The 16,222-nt window shown below is 49.3% G+C and overlaps 1 long non-coding RNA gene across 1 annotated transcript in view; it reads right to left on the bottom strand.

Annotated features, from left to right (window-relative positions):
- Positions 1-1,022: 1,022 nt before the first annotated feature.
- LOC105885968 (uncharacterized) overlaps positions 1,023-16,222 on the bottom strand; it is a 38,528-nt gene continuing 23,328 nt past the window's right edge. Inside the window, exon 3 of the long non-coding RNA XR_001160891.3 lies at positions 1,023-8,689. This is a non-coding gene — a long non-coding RNA (uncharacterized LOC105885968). The remainder of the gene's footprint in view (positions 8,690-16,222) is intronic.

The raw sequence follows: 16,222 nt of genomic DNA, 5'->3' as shown, positions 1-16,222 counted from the left end.
CATGATCCTATACAAAATTTTAAAGTAATCAGTTTCAGCATATCCTGTTTTTTCTCATTGTATGTCCGTTTTCATAAGATCATAGACATTTATCTGGAAGAGCCTTCCTTAGACAATACGTACCTTGAGTTACGAGTGCAGATAAAACATGCTGGGAAGAATGTAAAGAAAACCTGTGCCTGTGCTCCAGTTCCCGCGGCTGCAACAAACCACCCCAAACGTAGTGGCTTGCAGCAAGATCAGCATTTATTTTCCCCCCACAGATCTGCCCTTGGGGAGGGTCGCCATGAAGTCAGCAACCCCCAGCCTCAGCCGGAGGAGGCTGGGCAGGCTGAGGGACCATGGACTCCCAGAGCGGGCGTTCACATCCCAGGCTCCTCTGCGTCTCCACCTCCCCGTGGTGTCCCCAGCCTGGTAGCAGCGGAGCGGACATACAGCATGTGAGTGTTCGGGGCTCCGTACTCACACACGCCAAGGGAGGCGTGGTGGGCTGAATGACCGTGGCCCCCAAATTCATGTTTTGGAACACCGTCCCCCCAGTGCGATAGCATTAGAGAGCAGAGCCCTTGAGCGGTAATTAGGACTAGATGAGGTTGTGACAGGGGAGCCCTGGTGAACAGGATTAGTGGCCTTAGAAGAGGCACAGCAGAGCTTGTTAACTCTTTTGCTCTCCCCAGGCCATGGAAGGACACAGCGAGAAGGCAGCTGTCTGCAGGTCAGGGAGGAGCCCCCACCAGAACCCAGCCAGGCTGGCACCCAGGCTTGGCCTCCCCGCCTCAGAACTGTAAGGAAGAAATGTGTGTTGTGGGTAAGCCACACAGTTACAGCCATGAGGTAGAGCAGCTGGAACGGAATAAGACAGCGGAAAAGGGGCAGGAGGAAGCCCCGTGGGCCCCGGCCTTGGCGGAGGTCAGGTGAAGACTGCAGATTCAGCACACGCTCCGGGAGGGTGTGACATTCCTCCTGATGAAAGGCCCATCAAAAGCTTTACGAAAGAGTTTCAAAATCTTTGGTACCTAAAAGAAAATGTTGGATGGTAAAATACCCACATGCAATGTTAACAGGCATTTCTTTTGTCATTTTACTTTTCCCAATTTTCTTAAACATCTACTCTAAAAAATAGAATAAAATTAGAAAGGAGACAACTGTGTACACCTTTCCTCAATGCCTGAGTCTGATGATTTCCTTTCAGCACCTCCCCAATCTCTCTCTTGATGCACCCTATTTCTCCATCATCCGAATGCATGTGTTTCTCAGCAATACCACACAAGCTACAGGCAGTTTGACATAAGTCAATATCGAACATGAGGAGGCAAAACCTGTAGTGGAAAGATGTGTGTTCTCATCTGTCATTCACCAGGTGCACGAACTTGGGAAGTCCATGTAACTCCTTGGAGACTCCTTATTCACAAAGGGGAACTCAAATTGCCTAACCCACTGAAACGTTGTGAGGATTAATCAGATTATGCATACGAGTGCTAGAGCATGCAGACATACCGCAAGTAGTTGCCTCGTAAATATTGTCTGGGTTTAAAGGTCTCCGGTGCTAAACATAGACCGGAATGACTTCTGCATTCCTCTAGGAGGTAGATCAGTAAAGGAAGCTCTGCAGAACAAGTCTGAAGCCAACACAATCGTCTGTTCTTTGCATTCATAGAAAACACACAACCCTCAACACTAAGGCACAATGCTAAAAATAGGACATTGTAACCATCATGAGACTGCACTGGAATTCCCTATTTTAGAGCAAAACGGTGTCCTTCTGTCTGCCTAGATAGCATTCATCTCCTAGTCACCAGTTTCCAAAGGTGATATTAATATGTAGCTTGCAACAAGCTTAAAGAGAGCGAAAGAACCAGTGAGTTAGTCCCGTGGTGCTCCAGGTACCGGACGCCAGGCGCAGGGTGTGTGTGCAGCCTCTTCGTGTTACTGTGGCACCAGCTCGTCCTCACTGATGACAGGGGACCCCACTGTAAGCTAGGACACTTCACAAATTAGCAAGTAAGGAAAAAACATAATTAAAAGAATTAGGGACACTGAATCGTAGTATGCACAGTGTTCATTTATTTTGACAAGGATAATGTAATTTTACTTATTTAGGGTCATATTTCATAGTACACTAATGAATGCACTCTTGTCTCCTTTGTAAAAGTAATGAAATATTAGTACTGGGAGACTTCGCCGCTGGTCTCTGTTATTAAATTGCTCCTGACAGGTGAGGCCGGACCACCATGGCAGGGTTTGCGTGGGAATGGCCGGGCTGGGGAAGGGCCGGCCGAGCGTGAGTGAGTGGGAATTTGCCGGGGGACTAACAGGAAGTCTGTGCGGTGTTCATTAGCAAGTGAATGCATAAAATTTATAGAAACACGGTAGGTGAAATGTTTATGGTAGTCTCCTTTGGGGTCAGTCTAAAATTGTTTCTTCTTCAGGTAATCAGAATCGCCATTTTTAAAAAAGGCATTTTTGTATGATAAGAGGCAATACTTCAATACGTTCCTATTTCTCTTAATGAATCTCTTTTCCTCCAAGACAAGAAAGCTGAAAACCTTAGAATAACTCTTCGTCTCTCTCATTTTCTCCTCGATACATTTAATGACAATTCCTGATGATTCTCTCTTTTTTTAGCTTTATTTAGGTATAACTGACAAATAAAAATTTTATGTATTTAAGTTGTGCAATGTGAGGTTTTGATATACATTTACATTTTGAAATATCCAAATCAAGCTAATTAACATATCCATGAGTGCACATAGCAACCATCCTTCTTCCTTCCTTCCTTCCTTCCTTCCTTCCTTCCTTCCTTCCTTCCTTCCTTCCTTCCTTCCTTCCTTCCTTCCTTTCCTCCTTTCCTTTCCTTTCCTTTCCTTTCCTTTCCTTTCCTTTCCTTTCCTTTCCTTTCCTTTCCTTTCCTTTCCTTTCCTTTCCTTTCCTTTCCTTTCCTTTCCTTTCCTTTCCTTTCCTTCCTTCCTTTTTCTTTCTCTCTCTCTCTCTCTGAACACTCTGGAACTTAAGACCCATCTACCTTCTTTGCACATTTCAAGTGTAAAATACAACAGTGTTAACAATATTCACCACACTGTACATCATATCTCCAGAATTAGTTCAACTTGCATAACTGAAACTTTGTATACTTTGACCAATATCTCTCCATTGTTGATGGGAATATAAATTGGTAGAGCCGCTATGGAAAACAGTGTGCAGGTTTATCAAGACATTAAAAATAGAACTACCATACAATCCAGCAATCTCACTTCTGAGTATATATTAAAAAAAAAAATACAATCAGGATCTTAAAAAGAGGTCTGCACCCCCATGTTCATTGCAGCACTATTCATAACAGCCAAGATATGGAATCAGCCTACGTGTTCCTCAGGAAATGAATGGATGAAGACAACGTGGTATATATGTTAGAGTACTATTCAGCCTTACAAAGGACAGCCTGCTCTTTGTGAGAACACCGATGAACTTTGTGATTCTTCATCCACACTTCTCACACCCAGACTCTTTTTGGCTTTGTCTTTATGGCCTGAGTTCGGGACAGCCTGCACCCTAGACTCCAGCTTGCCTGTCCCCTACGTCCCTTCAGCCCCGGATAGGTGCCTGTTGGATCAATCTTCCTAACTCGTTCTCGTGAACACGCCTCCGCTCAGCTAGAAATCCTCAGTGGTCCTGCATCGTCATAGCGACAGCAATAAACCTTCATCTGCATTTCTGATTTCAGATAACTTAGACCTCGAATTCGCAAAAGTAGTGAGAGACAAAGATGGATTAGAATTTAAATCTCCCCACAAGATCCCGTTTCCATCGCTCTAAATATATTTACTCTAATTTTCCCGACACACACACAGTTTTCCAGTGTGTAATTTCCCTTAGGAAGACACATTCTTTTGGCCTCAATTTTTCTATCTCCAAATTGAGCTAGATTACCTGACTCAAGTTCCCCTCTCACCGCCATTTCTTTCTCTTTGCTTTGCTTAATTTTCAATTTACTCTTTAATCCTCTGGAATGACTCACATGATGTTCTTCTGAGACCTGGGAACTGCCAGATGCAGGGGACAGTCTCCCTCTGTCTTGGTCATCCGGCCACTTTCTAAGGCCCCTGAGGATGGGGTGACCATTCCCTCCACGACGGTCCCTCCCAGGTCAGCATCTGTGTCTCTGCTGGTTCCTAGGTCCAGGATTCGCCTCTCTGATTACCTGCTCCCAGCCTACCTTCCTGGTTTTCTTCTTCGTGTTTCCTTTAAATTTTATTATTTTTCAATATTTTGAAGTTATCTTTTTGCTGTGTTTATCCTCACTGCATGTGCGGTTGGTTTTCAACTGTCTTGGAAAGTTTCTGACTCACAAACTTTCACTGCAGCCCAGATCTTTCTCTTGAGCTCCAGGCACTGACGGATCATTAACCGGCTTGCATTTTCCCTTGAATGTCTCCTTTGTACCTCAGACTGAAGCTGACTCGCACTGCAATCATGATGTCATCCCCAAGCTCTGTCTTTGTTCCTCATTCCCTGGTTTAACAAATAGCATCCTTTCTGTGCAAGGTAGCCCAAACCCTCCCCACTCCGGTTAAATATTAAGCCTCATTTACACACTTCTGAAATCACTTGAGAATCTTCTACCAGGGCTTTAGCACAGACATTCTTTGTCTCTTCTCCTTTCCTTGGAGAGTTTTCTCCCCGGTTAAGTCCATCCTTTAGCTCGGCCAGTCAAGATCTGCTGTCTCAGCCTCAGAGGTCCTCTCGGGCCTTCCCGGTTGGAATCTTTCCAACAGCTCCAGCCCTCAGTGAAAACCCAAGCTTGTGCTGTAGAATTGGAAGTCCTTTGTAATCTCCTAAATTCAGCTTTTCTCCTACTTCAGGTCTCATCATTCTTCCAACTGGCCCTTACAGTTTGTTCAAAGCCGCCATCCCTGAACTCTACGCTTCCCTCCAGGACGAAGGTGTCCTCTTGCCTCAGAACCCTCAGGGCTCCTTGCAGAGAAAGCTCTCTCAATCCTCACTATGTTGTCCCATAGTCATCTACTCGTCTTTCTTCTCCACCAGGTTGTGAATTTTCAGGGCAAAAATCTTGTCTCATGGATTTTTTGGGGGCCTTGGTATTTTTTTTTCCAGTGTCCGGCACATAGTGGACACTCAGTGTTTGCCGTGTGCATGAACAAATAAATTGATTATAGCATTTTGCACTTTCCCGATGTGACACAAACCACCACCACCACCGCCCCAAAATTGCTGTCTTTTATCCCATGTGATCTAGTCTCTCGATCGGACGATAAATTTGGCTCTGCGTCGAGCCCACTGGCATCTTTAGCCAGGCGGCACCTGGCGAGGCCAAGGGAAAACAACACAACAGAAAAACAAGCAGCGAAACCCAGCCAGGGCCCAGGCAGCCTCCCACGCTGACTTTTGGATCCGCTGGCCCACCGTTTAACACTTGAACTCTCTGCTGCTGAGATTTGGAATGAAGGAGCTTAATTAGTCAACAAGACATGACAACACTCTGTTACGGCAAGATTACATGCACCTGTGGGGTGTCGGGAGCCACGTAGCAAAACCCAGCAACGTCCGAGTCCTGGAAATAGTGTTATCTTCCAGCAGCACATGGGGGAATGTTCCAAGAGATAAAACACACAAGACGAATGGTGTCTCTAATTGAAAAGCAAAGGAAGAATGGCGCCCACAGAATTCTAAATGCGTGCCTAGTCCCGCTGTCCCTAGATGGGTAGGGTGGACTGGACTAACAAAGCATGGTGAATATTTCTGAACAGAGAGAAGAATGTACATTTCTAGAGGGGCTTACTCCAGGGACCATAAAAATCCGTGCAGATATGGCAACACTGTATTATAATTTCTATTCCATTTATAATTTATTATTTATTCCTCAATATTAATGCGAGGTGCATATGTCTTTATTTGTTAAAGGAGGAAAAGGGTGTTTAGGGAGCCACCCGAGAATTCCTGCCCACGCAATGATGCTGCTAATTATGACGGCGCCCACCGTATAACAGGAAATCACAGCTCGGCGGTTCGGGATCAGGCTCCCACGGCCCTGTCAGTGCAGAGCTGATCTCTGTCTGGCCCAGGCGTCCCGGGCCTGCTCTGTCTTTCTTATACTATGTCACCTAAGCCTTGCTGCCTGCCTTCAGAGACATCCACCCGGGCAGCGTCTCTTCTGGCCGACCAGCGACCCTGGCTGCGCTGTGGTTCGCCCAGGCGGGTGCGGGAAGCGCTCACTCTCTGCAAGGTGTTCTCCCGCCAGACCCCTGGAGGCACGCAGAGCAAAGCACGCTGCATTTCAGCTTCCCTCTCATCCACTTATTGAATAAACATTATGGTCTGCCCCGGTCCGGGCGCTGGGCAGATAACGGTGAATAAAGTGTTCCAGTGAGAACGCTGATGATAGCCACATCGACAGACAGACGTATAACATAAGGCATAAAGGCAAAGGAAGCTTCATAAAAGAAGACAATGGAGGGTGGAGGAAGGGTGCTGTCTACTGCCAGATGATCACGGAAAGTCTTGCTGAGGGGGTAGCATTGGAGCAAGGACACAATAAAGCAGCTATGGGAACTCCAGCCCACCTAACACTTCCCAGCCCCCACCGTCACTCGGCACTCCGCGCCTCCCCCCCCCCTTGCAGGGCCGCGGCTTTGCCAGGACAAGGGGACAGTCTGCACGTGTCTCAGCCTCGATGTCTCTCCTCTCTCTCTCTCTGTCTCTGTCTCTTCCTCTCTCTCTCTCTCTCTCCACTCTCAGAAATCTCACTATGGAAAGCACTAACACTATGATCTCGATTGAATCTATAAGGCTTAAGTGTTGATATTCAGAAGTGGTGATTTGAAATTTTTTAATGCTTCTCTCTCTGCAAAGCCTGACTTCCAAAACTAAGTCTGACTAAGGAGATCAAGAAATTCCGCCTCTAAAATGTAGAGTTCATCAGGACACCCGCTTCCCGTGGGCACCTGCTCTCCCTTGCTGTGGCACAGCAAGCCTCCTGGCCCAGCCTCAGAAGTCGCAGGCTAGACAGGTGCATGGATTCAGGGGGAAACAAAAGCATATCCATTGACTATCCTCAAAAGTTTCTTCTGTTATTCTATCTATCTCTATACAAAGATTCAACCAGGCACAAACAGTCCCCCCAGGAAGGGGACAGAGACACGTAGACAAGGACGGAGGTTCAATGTGCTCTTTAATCGTGCGTGGTCCACGAGCAACTTCTTCCGTGCTGTCATGTGCTACGGAGAAGCTGCTGCTGTCCTCCGGCAGGGAAGGCAGGGATAGCTGCCCCTCCGTCTGCAGAACGAACTCACACAGGAAACCAGAGAAGGCTTCTTACACACGCATTCCTGCTCTGCAACAGGAGGATTCATTTGGCTCCGAGTCCAGCAGGGTGAAGGCAGAAACTCGTTCCACTCCACGCCTGACCAACCTGTGGACTCCGCAAACAAGCAGGGGCTGGTTACCTGGCCATCTTGCTGTCCTTTGGGACGAACTTTAATTCAGCTAGTCAAGGTGACCGATGTGGGTCTTTTCCTGCCAAACCCCAGCCTTCCTGATCACTGATGAGAAGCGTGCCATCAGACGAAGTTTCTTATTCTTTGCAGAATGGATTCATTCAAATGTATCCTTCTTAGGATGTAGTGAGATGCCTGGCTCTCCAGACTCTAGTCTTTCATACATCGTGGAAAAAAATGTATTCATTATTTCTGAAAGTATTGCCTCCCCTCCAACTTTCTATTGTCTTTGTTTTGTTCTGCAGTTAGAGGTAGGTTACCTCTAACGGGTAACCTGTGAGATCATATTTCTTTATGTCGTTTTTCTGTATATGGGACAAATGATTCCAATCTATCTTACCACCCACCAATTCTTCTTTCATGAGCGTCACACATACTGTTGATTTCATTTCAATTATCTTAATTTCAATGATTACATTTTTCATTTTCAGTTCCTTTTTCTTTTTTCCCCCCTAAAACCTATCTGGTATTTTTGAACCATTCTTTGTCCTTTCAAAAGAATTAATTTTCGTTATTTTTGATGTCTTTGAACATTTCAAAAACTACTTGTTCCACATTGATTTTGGATTTGGGGGTGCCGGACTCCTCTTTGGTGGGGTTAATTTTTGGAGAGTGATTTTACATTCGCCTCTCCCTGGTGGTGCAGGACTTCTCGGTCTCGATTCCCTCTGTCCCAGCCTCAGTCCCTTATGAGTTAGCTCTGCGATTACAAATGTTCAGAGAAGTTCTCACCCTCCTCTTGTTATTAAACTCCTCCCGTGCAGACACAGCTCGGGATCCCTGTCACCCCTGAGCTGGCGGGCAGATTTCTTCCAGCATACTTTCCAGGGAGGGTGCAGCCCATCCGAGGTCTGGCTTTACTGGGTGGATGGAGCAGGAGAGGGGAGCAAGCTCTGGTTTCTGGTGCAAGTGGATCGAGGCCTCACATTCTGTCTCCTGTGGTCATTACACCCAAGCCCCTTGGTACACGGATTGGAAAAGCGTCCCTGCCACCTGCATCCCTGTGCCAGCCTGGTGTCTGCCCGCACTTTGTTCTGCATTCTGGCTACCGCAGACGGCCTCCTTTTTTGTTCAGTTGAGCTTTTAAGTGATGTTTGCAGTTGTGTGTTCAGAATTTCCAGGAGGTTTTGGAGACAACGTTTTCAGGATACTGGTCTAGCACATTGTGGATGTTAAAACTAAAAAAAAAAAAAATTGTTATAATTATTTTCTATGGGGACTCCTGCAAAATTTCCAATGATACAAATCCATTAACAGCCTGCATTTCTCAAACTAATAAAAACCAACCAAACGATTTCCCAATGGATGATACTATTTTTTTTTACGTATCATTATACTTTTACAAAATAGTCATTCTGTCACGTTAAAAAAGCTATCTTCCATTTATATGAAAAGCAACATATGATGGCTACTTCAATGATGTAATGGATTAATTTAATTGATTTCATTTAATTCTGGCAACAACTCCTTTAGGTTGACTTTCTTTCTTTCTTTCTTTCTTTCTTTCTTTCTTTCTTTCTTTCTTTCTTTCTTTCTTTCTTTCTCTTTCTTTCTCTCGCTCTCTCTCTTTCATTCTTTCTTTCTTTTTTTTTTTTTTGGTATGTTTGTTCTCTAAAAGAGAAAACTGATGGTCAGAATAAAATTGAGCAATTCTTTCAAAGTTCTATTGCTTTTATGTGGCCAAAGTAAGGTCTGAACGCTGGTGTGTGTAAATCCAAAGCCAATTCCTCTTTCCCAGTGACTTTCAAAGTGAGGCTCCCGTTCACCTTCATCAGTAATCACCTGGCACTCCAGAAAACCGCCCAGACCTACTCCACCGCCATCTCTAGAGATGAAGTCAACTACCCTGTTCAAAGTTCATCCCAGGTGACCCTCGCCCCCTAGAGTTTGATAAACTTCTCATGACATCGTGCTGCACTTGTCTGTACCGCTTAAATCAGCTCTCTTAATTGGAGATTGTATGCGAGTGTGGTCAAATCCTCTGGGGAACACAAACTATGACTGTTAGACATTATTTTGGTTGAAATGCAGAAAGCAAATATAAAATCAATAGTACGTCAGAGACATGGGAGAGAGCTCCCGGGGAATTCGCAGGAGGAGACTTCCCTTGGTACCCACCTCTGTCAAAGTGTGGCATGCACACTTGCCACTTTCTTGTGCTTTTGAATTTTTGCATGGTCTGGCGTCCCAGAGCACCTCAGAGGTAAGCCAAGATAGGATGGTGTGTGGCCTCAGTAGAGGGAAACGCCCAGGGTGAACAACAATGAGCTAGAAGGGATGAATATTTGAGGGAAGAAACAGACAAGAGAGGGAGATGGAGCATCCACAGGTTGGCTCTGGTCAAGAGAATTGGGGTTTATTTCCTGCCTTGAACAGTCGCCTCCTCTCTGAATCTTCATGTCCTCAGTTGGGCAGTGGGGATAGAAACCACTGCCTTGAGTCAGAAACCGGGAGGAACAGTGCTCTGGAAAGAATGGGGTCATGTTGCTAATTGTGTCACTGTCCCTAACAGGCACACAGCCTGGTGCTGAGGATGGCACCTTGCCCAGCTCAGCCCAGCCAGGCGCCGAGACGTCAGTCACATGGAGGCTCCCGGAACCACCCCAATGTCTAGCACAGTCCACCTGCCTCGTTTTACCTTGAGCCTGCACTAGCTCCACAGGAGAAAGGGCAGGGCAGTCTGACCCGGAGGCAGGTGTGAGGGCTCATGAGAAGCCCTTCTTTGATTCACAAGATCCAATTGCCCAGGGCAGCGGTCCCCAGCCCTTCTGGCACCAGGGACTGTTTTCATGGAAGACAGTTTTTCCATGGACTGGGGAAGGGGGGGATGGTTTGGGGATGACTCAAGCACGTTACATTTGCCATGCACTTTATTTCTGCTATTATTACACTGTAATATATAATGAAATAATTATACAGCTCACCACAGGTTGGGGACCCCTGGCCTAGAGCATATAGCAATCGCGTATGGCATACGGCACCGATAGCATTTCAAGAGGCCTTGAAAATATATTTTTCAGGCAAAGGAAAGACATTCCTAGTGGAGAGACACGCACAAAGTTGAAAAGACCCAAATGTAGCTGCTTATGGATGGGGTACAGCCATCTGTTGGTGGGGGTGCCTTCAAGTCTGCATAGGTGCACGGAAAGGTTAATGGCACATAGGCAAAAACTCGAGTGCCATGCTAAGGAGCTCATTCTATATGTGCTGGGAAACATTAGCTTTGTATGGGAAAGCTGCATCTGGAGGCAGGGTAGAAGACAGACTGGAAAGTAAGGAGTGACTTGGATGTAGGAAATCCATTAGATGCGTTGGAAATCATGCCGGCAAGAATCGATCAGGGCCTGAATTTGGGCAGTGGAACTGGGCATGGGAGGGAAGTGGGAATCGCAATAATATTTTAGCAGCAAAAGAAACAGGATTCAGTAAACCCAGATTAAGGCAATTAAGGGTGAGGGGTCTACTTTGGGCTAACTGTGGGAATAACTGTCACGGATTAACGATGGGCAGTGTGGAGAGGATGCAGGCTGTGGGGGCAGGTGGGCAGGAGAAAGTAAAGACACTCCCTGCATTTAGATGGCGGGAGGCCATGGCCCCTGCAGAACGGGCAGGGCAGGGCTGGCCAGCACACTTTGAGACTGTGTCCTGGATTCAGCAGAGCGGTGTGAGCTGGGCATACACATTTCCCAATGCCAGCATACAACTGGAAATTAAAGTCTTAAGTGTCGTGATGGGCAAGCCGATGTACCAACTTGACTGGGTTTAGGGCTGCCCAGACAGCCGGTAAAACAGAATTCCTGGGCGTGCCTGTGAGGGGGTTTCTGGAAGAGGTGAGCATTGGAATTGGTAGACAAGTGAATCAATATCACCCTGCCAAGGTGAGTGGGCATCAACCAATCTGCTAAGGGCTTGGAAAGAACAGAATGGCAGAGCAAGGGTGAACTTGCTGTCTGCACGACCCGGACACCTGTCTCTGCCTGTGCCTGGACATCGGTGCTCCTGGTTCTCGGGCCTCTGTGCTGGGACTGGAACTCCGCCATCCGCTTTCCCGGGCCTGCGGCTCGCAGACAGCAAATCTCCCCGTGCATCCTATATATCCTATCGGTTTTGTCTCTCGGGAGAACTCTGACTGCTACCGGTGTCCATGAGCATATTGAGGGAAACGTACAGAGTTAGGTGGAGAAAGGCAATTCGAGGAATTGTGAAAAATGGCAAGTCTTAAGAAGGGGTCAAATAGTAAGCCCGGTCAAAAAGCTACTTTAAGAAAAGATACCCACAGAAGAAAGACGGAAAGTGGAAGTCACTGGTGCAATGAGTCTCTGGGTGTGTTGTGACCAGCCTCGTAACCGCTACTTGGGCCTGGGGATGGGGTAGGGGCGGGTTCGGATCTGGCACATCCCAGTCTCCACGTGATGCCCAGGCCAGCCATGCACCGTGACAGTCAACCCAGTGCAGGGCGGGGAAGGAGCCACAAGTCAGCGAGATGCAGCCCTTTCCCTACAGAGAGATGCCCTCTGGACCCTACTGAACTGGCCGCCTATGTGCATTGCTGCGTGAGTGTACTTGTGGGTACATGCATACCACGTACATGAGTGCACGTGGTATGCACATGCATGAACAGACGTGTTTGTTTAGTTTTTGAAATTAATTCCCTGTTTTCAAGCTTTGTTCCATCATAGAATTGAGCGGACTTCTTCCCATAGACATGATAGGCCGCACCCACCCGTCTGCTCTGTTTTACACGAGGTCACCTGCCATTTCAACAGCCACATCTTTCTTGACCTGTCTCCTTTCGTTAGTTAGTTTGATTTTCCCAGCCGCCAGCTCAGATTCCACTGGGGGGTGGGGGGAAGGTGGTGGACATGACCACGAATGCTCACAATCTATTGGAAATGCTAAAAGTCATGAGGATTTTTCAACCTGCAATTTTTTTTCTGAATACATTCAACTGAATGATAATTTTTTTTTAAGTCTCTGTTTTTCTCTAGGCAGCGGTGATAGATAAATCTGGGCCTGGGATACTTTTATCTGAATAATTAAAAGCATATAATGAAACTGCCCTCTCAGCACCACAGACCCAATGAGCTTTGGGCTGATAATGGAATAATCAAATAATCGGAGCACAAGGGCGTCCACGGAGCTCCGGAGCAAGCAGGGCCAGCGCACCATGAAAGGTGACATCGAGGACCACGTGAGGGGACAGAGGCTGAGAAGGGTGCGTCCCCCAGCACCCAGTGCAAGGTGGGACCAGAGATCACAAGTGTGGCAGGAGGTGCATGGCAGGGTGCAGCACAGGGGAGGTGGGTGTGGAGAGAGGACCAGGTTGGAAGGAACAGGTGTCTAATGAGGACTGCATCAGGGGGCAGTTTCCTGGCAGGGGACAGCCACTTCATCCTGCTCCTCTTACAGCTTCTTAGGCCATGAGTCATTTTGCAAGAGAAGCAGCCCAGACAAGGGTGTCTGACTTGCACTTTCTTTGTACTCCTGCACAAATAAGTAATGACCTCGGCTTGCCGATTCATAGCATGGGCCACGGCACCAACAGGGCACTGGGGTATAAAGCGCTTGGTCCCTGGGCATCAGCCACTGCAGTCTGGGTGGTCTGAGCCACATGAGAGCACCTGGGCCAGGCTGGGTGGGTGCGCAGCAGCCTCCTTTGGCTTTGGAGACAGGAGGCACATGGGGGAAGCTGCACATCCGTCCTCTCCCCTGGAGACCTGGCAAGGCAACATCTGTGAGGAGGGGAGGGGACGGGCACGCCAGCAACGCCCCAGCACAATTCTGGCAGCAACACGATTTCCAGGAAGGCAGACAGGCAGGACACGGCTCACACACCGGCTTGCAGAATGGAGTAAGCACCAAACCGTTTCAAGCAACAACCCCCATGCTCACACCACACAACTGGGCTGTTCAGAAAATAATTTAAGCCCACGTCACTGGCCCTAATTCCTTGCTACACGCTGCTCCGGAAAATGAAATTCTTCTGCTAAAGGAAAACACTGTGCGCCCCGCTTTCGGGCACAGAAGCAGACTGGTGTTTAGCACGGAGATTGGGTCGAGGAAGGGGCCCCTGGTCTCCACGCCTGGTGCCCAGCGTGGCCGCGTACCTGAGATGCTTAGAAGGAACGGCGTTTCCAACCTTCCTTCAGTAACTGGAATTGCGTGGCTCACACGCTTTTTTGATGTGGTTTTCATAGAATTGTTCAGAGCACAGGAGAAAGAGAAAGAGCGAGGGAGCCTGCCTGAGGCCGCCCCTCTGGAAAACCACGGTGGGCCCCAGCAGAGCTCTGGCAGTCACGGTGTGAAGTCGCTCTGGCACTTGCTGCTGGGACGGCAGATGGAGCAGGTGCGCCCCGCGGGAGGAGCCTGGGGAAGAGAGGCCCAATCAAAGACCACTGTCCCAGCCTGCATCCGAAAGGCTGCGAACTGCCCCTCGCAGGCCTGCTTTTCCCTTTGCCCAGAGGCTTTTTAACTCTTTTCACAGTGGGTCGTTGTCCTCCCTGCAGCCCAAAGGGATGAGGCCGGGGCTATTATTTCCCTTGTGGACAAATAGCCCGGCAGAGCCGACTGCAGGCCCAATAGGCCCTTCTACGGCGACTGTGCAGTTGGAGTGGCTCTCAGGGACGGGCCTCTGCTGCTGCCAGCCGGCCTATCTCTGATCGTCACTGGGACACAGCCGTGGTCAGCTGCAGTCCCTGCCCTGACCATCTACACCAACGGCCATGGTCAGCTGCAGTCCCTGCCCTGGCTGTCTACACCAATGGCCATGGCCAGCTGCAGTCCCTGCCCTGGCTGTCTACACCAACAGCCATGGTCAGCTGCAGTCCCTGCCCTGGCTGTCTACACCAACAGCCATGGTCAGCTGCAGTCCCTGCCCTGGCTGTCTACACCAACAGCCATGGTCAGCTGCAGTCCCTGCCCTGGCTGTCTACACCAACGGCCATGGTCAGCTGCAGTCCCTGCCCTGGCTGTCTACACCAACGGCCATGGTCAGCTGCAGTCCCTGCCCTGGCTGTCTACACCAACGGCCATGGTCAGCTGCAGTCCCTGCCCTGGCTGTCTACACCAACGGCCATGGTCAGCTGCAGTCCCTGCCCTGGCCGTCTACACCAACAGCCATGGTCAGCTGCAGTCCCTGCCCTGGCTGTCTACACAAATGGCCATGGTCAGCTGCAGTCCCTCCCCTGGCTGTCTACACCAATGGCCATGGTCAGCTGCAGTCCCTGCCCTGGCTGTCTACACCAATGGCCATGGTCCACTGCAGTCCCTGCCCCTGCCGTCTACATTGGCAGCATGTGCCCCAGCTCCCAAGGCTGAGGATTCTTTCTGTTCCCCAGGGATTGTGGGTCCATGTCCCTTACAAGCAGGGGCTGGGCCTTTGCCAGCCTGTGGGCCCCCCTCATCCCTGCACCCACCACCCTCTCCTGCCACCTGTGATGGTGGTGGCCTCACACCCTCTGATTTCAAATATGGACACATGGCCCCAGAAGGAAGCTAGGCGCCCCTGGGACCGGCCCTCTGGTCTTAGGGACAGGAACAACTGGGGCCAGGAGGGAAGTGACTTTGCAGGGTGAGTCTGTGGCACAGCCAGGCTGTGCGCTGGGCAGCAGTGATTCCCAGTGCCCGAGCTGGGAGAGCCGTCCTGCGGCCTCCAGGAGAGGGGCCTGGCCTGGAGAGAAGGTGTAGCCCCCCTACCTTCCTGACCGGGAACCCCAAGGCCTGGGGGCTGCCTCGCAGGAGGAGGCGCTGAGCTCAGACCTGCTGCTGGGAGAGCCTGGGCCTTGGCCACGTTGCATCTGGCAGCAGGACGACACCTGCCTGGCCGGCCTCTAGACCAAGGGAAATGGGACAGGAGAAGGGCGGGTGCCTTCTTGGAGGAGGAGTGTGTCTGGAGGGACCGCAGGGTGGGGCAGGGAGGCAGAGGTGCTGACTCACACTTCCCTCCAGGGCAGGAGCATCACAGAGCCCCTGACCTATGTAGCGTCTATTTTCCCCTGCCTAATTTAGGATCATTTATGATAACAGAAAATAAAAATATTTGTTCAACAACTCTGTCTACAACCGAGACCCAGGGAGGTGACGTCATTTGTCTAAGGTTGTATAACTAATGAGTGGCAGAGCCAGGACCCTGTCAGTTACATCACCTCCTTAATTTGAATCAATTGCAAAGCTTTGCGAATTTTTCAAATAAGCATGTCTTTGGCATTTTATGACTTCTTTATGTTTAATCTGGAGGAACTTATTTGCTTTAGATAATTACTAAGGGCATGGTATCCACTGGCGAACACACACAAGACTGGTTGTAATTCCTATGTATGAAGCTCCTGCCGTGTGCCCCGTGTTTTCCCTGCATGAACGGCCTTGCGCGCCACAGTCCGGCAAGGTGGGCACTGCGGCTCCCACCTGCTTTTAGGACGCTCTCGCTGAGAAGGACGGCGTCTCAGAGTGGCTGCAGAAAGACCAGGCACGAAGCGGACAGAAACCGCAGGGAACGCCCAGATCTGCCTGGCTCCGCGGTCAACGGGCATAACTGCCCTAATACCGGGAAGCTCCTCGACATTCATCTATTAACAAAAGCGAGACGCAGGGAACCATTTCAGTCCGCAGGATGGGGAAGTGGAGAGCATGGGAAACGGGCCGAGGACGCTGGCCAGTGTCGCTGGGTCCAGACGCCTCGTGAAAACAGTCCCGTCTCTCTCTTTCTCGCAGCC

Source organism: Microcebus murinus, chromosome 3 (genome assembly GCF_040939455.1).
Source record: "Microcebus murinus isolate Inina chromosome 3, M.murinus_Inina_mat1.0, whole genome shotgun sequence".
In the NCBI taxonomy this organism is placed as follows: domain Eukaryota; kingdom Metazoa; phylum Chordata; class Mammalia; order Primates; family Cheirogaleidae; genus Microcebus; species Microcebus murinus.
This window is presented reverse-complemented; position numbering and strand designations above follow the sequence as displayed.